The sequence below is a fragment of the Taudactylus pleione genome, unplaced genomic scaffold (genome assembly GCF_031769625.1).
Source record: "Taudactylus pleione unplaced genomic scaffold, aTauple2 ptg000095l, whole genome shotgun sequence".
NCBI lineage: Eukaryota > Metazoa > Chordata > Amphibia > Anura > Myobatrachidae > Taudactylus > Taudactylus pleione.
The window spans coordinates 10,516,787-10,529,676 of NW_028284497.1; the positions used below are offsets into that span (position 1 = coordinate 10,516,787).

General features: G+C 39.0%; 1 long non-coding RNA gene across 1 annotated transcript in view; it reads right to left on the reverse strand.

Annotated features, from left to right (window-relative positions):
- Nucleotides 1-7,679: 7,679 nt before the first annotated feature.
- The window catches only part of LOC148526579 (uncharacterized), a 37,252-nt gene continuing 32,041 nt past the window's right edge, over nucleotides 7,680-12,890 (reverse strand). The window contains exons 2-3 of the long non-coding RNA XR_015878224.1: nucleotides 11,835-12,056; nucleotides 7,680-8,534 (exon numbers count right to left, since the gene is read on the reverse strand). This is a non-coding gene — a long non-coding RNA (uncharacterized LOC148526579). The remainder of the gene's footprint in view (nucleotides 8,535-11,834; nucleotides 12,057-12,890) is intronic.

A 12,890-nucleotide genomic window follows, 5' to 3' on the forward strand; every position in this document is an offset into this window, starting at 1 on the left:
GATTTGATTTTACAATATAAAAACAAAACTTTTAATCTGTATAATAAGCGAGAAAGTGTGTCTGTCTCCCTGTATGTCTGTTTGTCCCTTAGGCACGGCCAGAGTTTTGGACTTATCTCCACCAAATTTAGCATGGTGGTGTAGTTTGACCAGGATTAGATTTTTGCCTAGGTTTGAACTTTGTCAGGGCCACACATTGTCACACAAACCCTAAAAATAGGGACACTTTTAAATTACACAGGTTTCTGTGCTGGCTACATTGGAAATTGGCAGTCTTCCAAAAATCTGAGAAAGCTACAAAAGTATCCTTTCAACTTGATGACCTATGCAAGTTCATATTAAATCCAGAGCCTCTGTGTTTCCATGCAAGGGCATACCTAGATCTTAAAAGGGCCCCCCAGATGTAAAAAAAACATGCATTTAACTCCCCACAGAGCCCATTCATGCTATGCCACACATACCCCGTTCAGGTTATGCCACACAGAGATCGGTCAGGTTATGCCACACAGTAGTACCTCTTATACACATTATGTCAGGCAGCAGTAGTGCCCCTTACACATTATGCCTCACTTACACTACACAGTAATGCCCCTTTCACATTATACCAGTAAGTATTTTGAGCATGTGTTTACTTAACACAGTGCAATTTATCTGCTTTGTTCAGCTGTCCAGTAGAGGCCAGCTGTAGTTTGCCAGAATCAGACAAACTATTTCTTTAGAATTTGAATGGTCAGCTGTGGGCCTTGAGTCAGCTGCATGTGGAAAGATACAAAGTGTGGGAAGTATTAAGTGTGATATGCATAACAGTTATTCAAACAGTTGAACAAACTTTGAACAACATTTGAGACCAGATTATATCAACTAAACTTGTCATTGTTTTATGTGTTATGCGGTTTGGACTATGAGATGCACTAACAAACTCTTGAGCTATGTATGCAAATGCTAGGAGTTGTGCTGATAACATTTTCAGAATTAACTGCAATAGTAACAAGGGATGATCTATTGTGCTTATTACCGAGTCATATCCTGGATACTCTCATCAGCTGGAACTTTGTGACCTGGCCGTGAGTATATCCTCCCCGTCTACCCCATCTGCATCACACCTGTTTGTCTGCCCTACCTTTTAAAATGTAAGCTCTTACGAGCAGGGCTCTCCACCATCTTGTACTTCTCCCTACTTTACTTTCATCTACTTCTTACTCCTCACTAGGGCACCTAACACTTGGTTGCTTAAGCCCTGCTACTTATGTGGGTGTTATGGTTGCTAATGTGGCAATGTATATTATCCATGCCCTTGTCCTGTATTATATTGCATTGTATTATATTGTACTGTAAGTTTTTGGTCACCTATTTATTTTACATACATTCCAAGGCGCTGCATACACACTTGCCGATGCCGGGAGTGACAGTAGGGGCCATCCTGCATTTGGCAGCATGGCCCCTGCTGACGATAGCAGCCATCAGACCTGCAGGTCAATGTCGCTGACGATGTGCAAGAGCATGCATCCTCATTAACATAGGGGGGAGACACAGCCAGATTTAGACAACATGTTGTCCGATCCCGGCTTTAGTTTGTGTGTCTACAATTATTTGGAGTAGCACAGAGGATGTAATGGATAGCATTACTGCCTCACAGCACTGAGGTTGTGGGTTCGATTCCCACTGCAGCCCTAACTGTGTGGAGTTTTTATATTCTCCCTGTGCTTGCGTGGGTTTCTTCCGGGTACTCTGGTTTCCTCCCATAGTGCACGTGTGGCTGCAGCTCAGTTAAATATTCAAATAGAAGAGCCACACCAACTACCAGTGATGTTTGACAGCAGTTGGGGTGATAGTTGGTGTGGATCCCCTATTTGAATATTGGACTGCGCTGCAGCCCCACCACTGAAGTTGCCACTACTAAGGACTTAACACATTGACTTGGTTTTAACTTTTGGCTACTTCACCACTTGCTATGTATTTGAATTTTGAAATTTTTCAAACTTGATAGGTGTGGCACCATGTGCATGGCCGGTAAGGGGTGGGGTGAGAGGTGCTTTGGGCCCGGGTTCACTTCAGTAGGACAGGCTACATAGCAGTCTGTGCACAGAGCACACATTGATATTGGTGCAAAATTGCTGCTACCTTCAGTCTATATAGAATTGCTTGATACATGAGTCACTCCCGTGACAGGGCCCCTATTCCGTCCGATGCTCTGGGCACTGTTCCCGGCTAGCAGCCAGCTAAATAGGCCAAAGTTCCTTCAGTGCCAGGGACTGATGAGACTGGCTGTGCTAAAAGAGCATGGCAGATTGTGGCTGCAGGCCATTGCAGCAGACTGACCACTAAGCACTCGGAGTTTGCTTTCTCATGTGTGTTTATTTTATGTGCATGTTATTCCAGTTATATGCCTATGTATGCTAAAGTGCAGTGTCTGCTGCCCAGTAAAGACACTGCTTTACCAAGTACCTGTCTATCATGAGTCCTTATTTCTACACCCTGTTACTATATATATATATATATATATATATATATATATATATATATATATATAGTGTAGGGAATGTAGAGGCACACTGATTTGTAAAATAACACTCCAAGCAGTTAAATGCAACATATAAAAAAGAAAGATTAAGTCTTTATCTAAATGTGATACACCTTAAATAATAATTAAGTGGCTGCTCCCAATTAGTGATAGGGATTGGTACCCCAAATGAATATAAAGAAATGAAAAAAGAAAACGCCTACTAGTGTCTAAAAAATATAAATGAACCACAAGTGAGACAAAAAATTAGGATTATTTCACTACTTATCTGGTATAGAATTCTTCGGTCATATGACCATTGGGAGAAATATACGGAAAAAACAAAAACAGAAGAACCAACATAGTGTGTATTGTACCGCACTGTATGTTATTATATAGAACACAAGGAAAACTTAAATTAGACCCTTTTTTATGGGAAACATCTTTTCTCAAAATATAGCTCAATCAAGAGGTCATAGTAGGTTTTTCAATGTTAAAAGAAGTTTTTTAATAACACAGTGACATAAAATGGTACAAAAACACACATACAAGAAAAATAATTATATGCTTATCTGTCCATTCAAGGAGGATCAAGGTACAGCAAAACCCAAGGTACAGCAAACCCACCGCGTTTCGTCTCTAGGACTTCATCAAGGGGATATAGACTATATGGTGAGAGGCTGTATTTATACCTTAGTAGAATTAGAAATGAGACTCACACAAATGTGTAAAACAATTGTGATGTCACTTCCTGTGACTAAATCTCATCAAGACTGATTAAAGTTAAAAATAGGGTATTATATATAACTATGAGACCATCTAGAGTAACTAATACATACACAAAGGCAAATAGAATAAAAATAGAGCAGAATAAATAAGAATAAATGAAGATTGACCATTAAACATTTCACTTCCGGTATCGGACTGCCGGTGGAACGCAGGTGGCACGCAAACACGTCATTTCCGGCATCAAAGAATCTCCAGAGGGATGTTAATTACGTCTAGAGTCTATCACATATCCACACAAGGATACTGGAGGATACACAGTACCAAGTTAAGGATAGATCAGAAGCATTCCGCGGGCAATACTAAGCCACCCGTGGAACGCAAGCCCACGTGTGATCACGTCATATCCGGTGGCAGGTCACTAGAGAGGCGGATCCACAACCATTCCTCGTCCTTTCCGGCATCAGGTGCCTTGGTAGAATGCAAATATTATCCAGAGTGAGTCACTGGTGGAACGCACCACCATCTTTGACAGACATCATTGCCTGTACCTGGTCTCATTCTTTCCAGCATCGGATCTCATAGTAGCACAAAATACTTATTGCAATCATTTATATCAGAGTCAGCTGGAGAACTCCACCATAATACATAAGGCAATAACGTATTTCTTTAAATACATGGCTGTCTCTTTTTCTTTATTCGGACCGTGAATTCACTTAAAGGCATAGGACCTCCGTATTTCATTTCTATAAAAGGGTAAAGGTCACCTAAAAACAAACAATGCATTAGAATATATATAAAAACCATGAATACATCAACTAAAGCAAATGATGGGACATAGATATTAAAATATATGAGTAATCAAGATGGCAAACCTAAAAACCAGAAAAATAGAAAGGCAGCAATAAAAGATAAAAAAGATATCATAAAAAAGGTGCTATCTCAAAATATTCATTAAAACCAAGCGGAGAGAGTGTCTGTAGCTCATATATCCAGAACATCTCTCTTTTAGATAGTTTATTCAAAGTATCGCCTCCTCTTTCTCCAGGTTTTACTAGTTCGATAGCTTTAAAAGTTAAAAATTCTGGGTCAGAGCGATGTTCATCCAAAAAATGTTTAGATACTGCGTGACTGATGACTTTATTTTTTAGATTTCGCACATGTTCTTGGATGCGCAATTTCAAATTTCTCTTAGTTTTTCCAACGAATTTGAATCCGCATGAACATTCTAATAAATAAATCACCATGGTCGAATTACAGTTCATAAAGTCTTTGATGACAAATTCTTTGGAATTATTCAAGTTCGTAAATTTCTTCCTATTCGGATGAAGATTTGCAGATATTACAATTGCCACATTTGAAACACCCTTTACATGTCATAAAGGAATTTGAATCTAATGATGGATTTTTCCTATATAAACTAGGATCTAGAATATCTTTCAAATTCTTATTTTTCCTATATACAATTTTATTTTTAGATGGTAAAATGTCCTTAAGAATTGGATCCATCAATAACACGTTCCAATGTTTATTTAGAGATGTTCTAATAAGATTCTCTTGACTATTGTATGTCATAATAAAGGGAATGATGGATTCTTCTTTCTTTGGCAATTGTTTTTTGAGTAATTCTGCTCTGTCAGTCTCAAGAGTCTTTTTCAGTGCCTGGTTTATCACAGATTCTGGGTACTGTCTTTCCTTGAATCTTTTTGCATAAATATCCAGTTGTATATCACATTCCTCTTGAATACTGCAGTTCTTCTTAATTCTATGAAACTGCGAATAGGGAATATTTGTTCTCCATGTTTTAGCGTGACAACTTTTAAAGTGCAAATAGCTGTTTGTATCAACCTCTTTTATGTAGTTGCAGGTATGGATTTCATCACCGTTGGCCGAGTGATTAAGATCCAAAAAGTTAATCTTGACTTTGTTCAGCTGATATGTGAATTTTAAATTATATTCATTATTAGATATCCAATTAAAAAACTCCAAAAAAGTGTCCTCATCACCTTCCCAAATAATCAAAATGTCATCTATATATCTTTTAAAAAGAATCAAATGACTTAAAAAAGGATTATTAGAATGAATAAAATCTTCTTCCCAGCTACCCATAAGTAAATTCGCAAAACTGGGTGCAAAAATGGTCCACATTGCCGTCCCGCATATCTGTAAATAAAAAGTATTCTGAAATTTAAAATACAGTAATTGTGACAAAGGATAAAACCATTAAAATCACAGATAGCTTCTTTATGTGTGCTGGATAAACCTGAATCTCTATTGAGGAATCTTCTACAAGCCTCAATGCCTTTTCATGTTTAATGCATGTATAGAGACTTTGAACATCAATGGTGATCCAATAATATGATTCTTTCCACTTAAAATGAGACAATATATTTAACACACTATTGGTATCTTTTAAAAAGGATGGTAACTGAGTAACATATTTTTGGAGGAAAATGTCAAAATACTCAGACATATGAGATGTCAAAAAATCAATACCCGCAATTATGGGTCTTCCTGATGGGTTGATTAAAGATTTATGAGTCTTCGGTAAGAAGTAAAAAATTGGTATTACCGTGGTAGAAATCATTAAATACTGGAATTCTTCTTTTGAAGTACATTGTTATGAAGATATTGAATAAGTATTTTTCTAAGTTCTTCAATAAAGTCATTTGTTGGATCCTGTGATAGTTTCTTATATGATGTTTCATCATTCAATAATCTTTGAGCTTCCTTTTCATACTCTTTTTTATCTAATATTACCACACTTCCACCTTTGTCTGCCTGTTTTATAACAATCTCTTCATTTTCTTGTAGATGTTTCAATGGTTCTCTCAGAATTTTTTAGATTCGAATAAACAAATGGTTTTATCTCTTTATCGAATAAATCTTTTTTCACAAGATCATAAAATACACCTATATGATTGCCCTTCGATTCTAAAGGATAGAATTTGGACTTTTGCTTTAATCCTGATTTTGATATTGTAGAAGTATCAATCTTTGTATCTTTATTTAGATCTTTCTTGGCAAAATGTCTTTTAATCGTTAGGGATCTTGTAAATTTATTTAAATCAATAAAAGTTTCAAATTGATTCATCTGTCTCCTGGGAGCGAACTTGAGACCTTTTTGGAGTAAGGAAATTTCTGCGATTTTCAAGGGATATTTGGATAAATTAAAGACACCATTTAAAGAAGGATCTGTTACTGGAGGTAACGCCTTTTGTTGTGCCTTCCTTCTGCCTCCTCTGGTTCCTCTTCTTCTGGGAGGATTCTTTTCATAGGGGATGCCGTTTTGAATCTCTCGAAAAAAAGTGGTTTTTATTGGATTTTGTCTCTTTACAATTGGGTCTGGTGATAAAAAATCAGAACTACTATTTGAATCCAAACGTTGTGAAGCTGAAAATCTGTTTTTTGTAGTGATGGCTCTTGTAAAAGGTGAATATAATGAATCATTCGGATGTACTCTTTGGTTTCATATGAAATTTCTTTTTCTGTTATGGTGTAGTTCTCCAATTTGGATTTCTATTTATATTTGTTGAAAGTTGAGGGTTTCTCTCTTTTTGAAACCTACTCCAATTGTTAACATTATTACTTAGATAGTCTTGTTTGTCTCTAAAAAAAAATTCTGTTTACCTTCTACGACCTCCTCCTCTATTTTTTCCAACTTTTTAGTAAGAGTAATGTCATTTTCTTTAAAATTTTGGTTCTCCTGGTGTGGTATCAGAAGTATTTCTTTGGCTTTGAAATCTTCTTCTATCTTAATCAAAGTCTTTTTCTTCTCTGAGATAATCAGTTTCATTAAGTTAACTGAGCAGTTATTCAGGATTTCATCCCAGGTATCAATAAATGTTTGATCGTCCAGCCCAAATGTTGGTCTTTTGTTGATTCTTAGCCCTCTGGGGATCCAGTTAACTGCGATACACTGTTCAAGGCCTTTAACTTCCCACCATGCTTTAATCTCTTTAATTAATAATTTCTCCACATCCCAGAATAGCGTGTCTAAATCATCAATATCAGTCGTGGTATATGGTGCATTAAAACCTTCATTGAAGATTTTTTGACAGAGGTCAATCCTTTTCTGAGACCCTCTGTTTTTAAACATTGTGTTAAAAAATCAGGCAGACTCTAAAAGTGACCAAAAATAAAATCGTGTAGGGAATGTAGAGGCGAACTGATTTGTAAAATAACACTCCAAGCAATTAAAAGCAACATATAAAAAAAGAAAGATAAAGTCTTTGTCTAAATGTGACACACCTTAAATAATAATTAAGTGGCTGCTCCCAATTAGTGATAGGGATTGGTTCCCCTAGTGAATATAAAGAAATGAAAAACGAAAGCGCCTACTAGTGTCTAAAAAATATAAATTATATAGAACACAAGGAAAACTTAAATTAGACCCATTTTTATGGGAAACATCTTTTCCCAAAATATAGCTCAATCAAGAGGTCATAGTAGGTTTTTCAATGTTAAAAGAAGTTTTTTAATAACAGTGACATAAAATGGTAAAAAAACACACGTACAAGAAAAATAAATATTATATGCTTATCTGTCCATTCAAGGAGGATCAAGGTACAGCAAAACCCAAGGTACAGCAAACCCACCGCGTTTCATCTCTAGGACTTCATCAAGGGGATATAGACTATATGGTGAGAGGCTGTATTTATACCTTAGTAGAATTAGAAATGAGAATCACATGTGTAAAGCAATTGTGATGTCACTTCCTGTGACTAAATCTCATCAAGCCTGATTAAAGTTAAAAATAGGATATTATATATAACTATGAGACCATCTAGAGTAACTAACACATACACAAATACAAATAGAATAAAAATAGAGCAGAATAAATGAAGATTGACCATTAAACATTCCACTTCTGGTATCGGACTGCCAGTGGAACACAGGTGGCACGCAAACACGTCATTTCTGGCATCAAAGAATCTCCAGAGGGACTTTAATTATGTCTAGAGTCTATCACATATCAACACGAGGACACTGGAGCATACACAGTACGAGGCGGATCCATAACCATTCCTCATCCTTTCCGGCATCAGGTGCCTTGGTGGAACGCAAATAGAGTGAGTCACTGGTGGAACGCACCGCCATCTTTGACAGACATCATCATTGCCTGTACCTGGTCTCGTTCTTTCCGGCACCAGATCTCATAGTGGCACAAAATACTAATTCCAATAAATTTATATCAGAGTCAGTTGGAGAACTCCGCCATGGCTGTCTCTTTTTCTTTATGCGGAACATGAATTCACTTAAAGGCATAGGACCTCCGTATTTCATTTGTTTAAAAGGGTAAGGTCACCTAAAAACAAACAATGCATTAGAATATACATAAAAACCATGAATACATCAACTAAAGCAAATGATGGGACATAGATATTAAAATATATGAGGAATCAAGATGGCAAAGCTAAAAACCAGAAAAATAGAAAGGCAGCAATAAAAGATAAAAAAAATATCCTAAAAAAGGTGCTATCTCAAAAAATTCATTATAACCAAGCGGAGAGAGTGTCTGTAGCTCATATATCCAGAACATCTCTCTTTTAGATAGTTTATTCAAAATATCACCTCCTCTTCCTCCAGGTTTTACTAGTTCGATAGCTTTAAAAGTCAAAACTTCTTCTTAACATTGAAAAAACTACTATGACCTCTTGATTGAGCTATATTTTGGGAAAAGATGTTGCCCATAAAAAATGATCTAATTTAAGTTTTCCTTGTGTTCTATATAATAACATACAGTGAGGTACAATACACACTACGTTGGTTCTTCTTTTTTTGTTTTTTTCCGTATATTTTTCTCAATGGTCATATGACCGAAGAAATCTTTACCAGATAAGTAGTGAAATAATTATCATTTTTTGTCTCAATTGTGGTTCATTTATATTTTTTAGACACTACTAGGTGCTTTCTTTTTTCATTTCTTTATATATATATATATATATGTATATATATATATATATATATATATATATATATATATATTCCATAGACAAAAAAACTTAAGGTTTTACATGTCCCATTTAGGCTTCTTATACATGTTCTGAAATTTTACAAAACCTACTGAATTTGTGCCACTCAAACTATAAAAAGCAATGAAATTGTGATCATTAAGGCTGATGCCTTAATGGACGAGTTTCTTGCACAATACAGATATGGTATGACATCACACCCTGTGGTTAACTGCAGATTCAGAACTCTCACAGAATGAGATTGCTGTCACTCACAAAATGGTGGAGCAGCTAATTCACAGAATTGTGTGCTCATTGGAATACACTCATGCAGTCTATGCAACTGAGGTTTGAGCAGTTATGTGGCTCCCACAACCCACTCAGTGCCCACAATCTTCCCATTCGATCACCACAAAAATCTCACTGGCTTCCAACATCCTTCTCACTCCATACATTTATCTAATTTAGAATACACATTCAGCCCCCTTATTTTTAAAAATATCAAACTCTGTCTATGAATGTACACTTTCTTCCCCTATATGCCTCCATACTGCTATATATTCCCCAATCCCTACTGTTGTGTGGTCTCCCAACTGCGCTAGTCTGAGTTTCCTCAACAGCACCAATTTGTTTTTCCATAGCCACACTGCCCTGCATCCGTGCCTTTTCCACAGCCATGTTGAAGTCTTTCTCTTATGGGTGGCAATCTTTGTTCCATCATCTGCACTACTCTGGTCCCCCCAACTGTGCAACTCTACCCCCACCACCTGCATCACTCTGTCTTCCTCCCCATCCACATAAATCTTTCTTCCCCAATCTCTACTGCTGTGTGGTCTCTGAACTGTGCTAGTCTGTGTTCTCTCATCAGCACCAATCAATCTTTCTCCATCTGCACTGCCCTGCATCCGTGCCACTTTGTTTCCTTCTGCACCACTGCCTTCCCCTAAGCCATGCCGCTCTGTCTTCCTTTCCTACGTGGCACTCTTTCTTCCTCCATCTGCACCACTCTGTCCCCCCCACTGTGCAACTGTCTCCTCCCCCCAACTGCACTACTCTGTCTTCCTACCCATCCACACCAATCTGTATTCCCCAATCCCTACTGATGTGTGTTCTCCCATTTGTATTAGTCTGTATTCCCTTATCCACACCAATTTGTCTTTAAGCATCTGCTCTGTCTTCCCATGTTCATGCCACTCTCATCCCCCATCCACGTCACTGTCCCCCCAAACTGTGCCACTCTGTTTCCCCTCCAACCACACAATTGTTTTCCACCCATCTGCATTAAGTTGTTCCTCCACCCTATCTGTACCACTGTTTTTCACCCAACTGCATCACTTTGGCTGCCCCCCCCATTTGAACTGCTTAAACTTCCCTCCCCTACACGCCTTTTTGTCTCACCTATCTATGCTGCTCTGTCTCCTCTCCCCATCCACACAATTCTGTGAATTAGCAGCTCCACCATTTTGTGAGTGACAGCAATCTCATTCTGTGAGAGTTCTGAATCTGCAGTTAACCACAGGGTGTGATGGCATACCATATTTGTATTATGCAAGAAACATGTCCATTAAGGTGTCAGCCCTAATGATTGTAACTTCATTGCTTTTTTTTAGTTTGAGTGGCACAAATTCAGTAGGTTTTGTGAACTTTCAGATCATGTTTAAGAAGCCTTAATGGGACATGTAAACCGTAAGGTTTTTTGTCTATGGAATTTCATTGCTTTTTTTATCATTTATTAACTATCAAGGTTTTGACAAGCAAACCGGGCCACCTGCAGTGCAGAAGGACAACAAATAGGTACACTAACACAGGTGGAGGAGATGGAGCACACAGGAGGTGTTTTAAGGGTGCGGAGGGAGAGATGGCTGTGGGGGCAGGCTGCAGATGTGTGGGGCAATGGCAGCAGTGGAGGAGTGGAGCAATGGCAGCAATGGGTGTGCACAGAAGCATCAGTGGGCAACAGAGGGACTCACTGGTGTTGGGCATGCACCTGAGAAAATCAAATCAATAACACACAGATGCATGGACATATCAAAGAGATCCATCCATGTATTGGAGCCCCAGTGCTGGTTGTGCTAAACACATGGGACAAATGACATAGGGGTTCCCTGTATTAAGCACAACCAGCACCAGGCTAAATCAGAGCCAGTCTTGGTTGCCAAAATACAGGGGATGAGTGATGTAGGGGTCCTCTGGAAAAAAAATAATTTTCCCATAGAGAAATCCTGAGGGGGCATGGTGTTTAAGGGGCTACACCTCAAAAGCAATTGGAGGTATGGTGCTGAAATTTGGCATAGGCTGGTAGAACTGTCGCTCAGCACTGCATGCCAAATTTCAGGGCAAAATCATAAAAACTGAGAACTTGGGAGTCATTTAAATTTCCAACTGTCAGTATTTTCTGACACTCAATTAGGACTACATTTCTGCTGTTGTCTATGGGGGATTTTTGGGAAAGCATAACTTAGGGTAGGGGGCACTTTGTAACACTTTGTGTTTGTTTAATTAGGTAGCTATTGTTCCAGGGTAGGTGCTTTTGGGGTTTAGATAATAGAGAAAGTTATAGTTTTTAAACTATTACTTCACAAATCTGCCATTATAGATAGGAAGTTTCAACTTGATGCACAGCTTCAGTAGGAGCCTACATCAGGTGTACTCACTTTGGCTTCACTTGGGTGCACCAAGATGGCAGGTCAGTGTGAGTGGTAGTGGCACTGGGCTCGGGGGAAGGAAGCAGCCACAAGCTGAGGTCGGACCTGAGGGATAGCAGGTGAAGGCTGCAGTTGGAACCCATGGGTGTAAGCGGTGGTGGTGGTGCAGGCGGCAGGACCCGGGGAAGGTAGCTGCAGACTGTTGTAGGCTTGCTGAACAATCTGTGATACCTGTATTTAAATAAACACAGAAGCAGGGACAGGTCAGTGACTTCTGTTTAATTAAAAAAAACCCTGTGTAAAAAAAAAAAATGGCATGGCCCCCTCCCCAAAAACAACAACCAGCACCGGGCTTTGGAAAGCAAGGACTGGTTGTGCTAAATACAGGGGACAAATGACGTAGGGGTCCCCCGTATAAAGCACAACCAGCACCAGGCTTTTCAGAACCAGTCCTGGTTGCCAAAATACAGGGGACAAATTACTGCAAAAGACAATATTTATATTTTCATATGCACCACACAACACAATCAACCAATCACACACTGCCCAGGGGTGCTAGGGATAGCCCCGGGCTATCAGCCTGGGCCTAGAGTGCCCTGGAGAGGGGGTCCCCAGCTCCCCAGGGATCCCCAGTGGTCAAGGGTGATGCTTTGGCTGGGGGGCCCGGTGAAAGGGCTCCCCTGGCTGTGGCATCACCCCCCGCTAGCAAGAGTCCGGTGTTAGTTCTGGTAAATACAGGGGGACTCTACACATTTTTCCCCCTGTATTTCCAGAACCAGCTCAGAGCTCATCGCTGGTTGCGCTGAATACGGGGGACCCCTACATCATTTGTCCCCCATATTTTGTCAACCAGGACTGGTTCTAAAAAGCCTGGTGCTTGTTGTGCTTAATATGTAGGACCCCTATGTCATTTGTCCCCAGTATTTAGCACAACCAGTACTGGGTCTCCAAAGCCCAGTGCTGATTGTTTTTTTGGGGGGGGATCGGGCCACGCCATTTTTTTTTAAACACAGAAGCAGGTATCATGAATCTTCCAGATCTGAGCCTGCATTCTGTGTGCTGCTA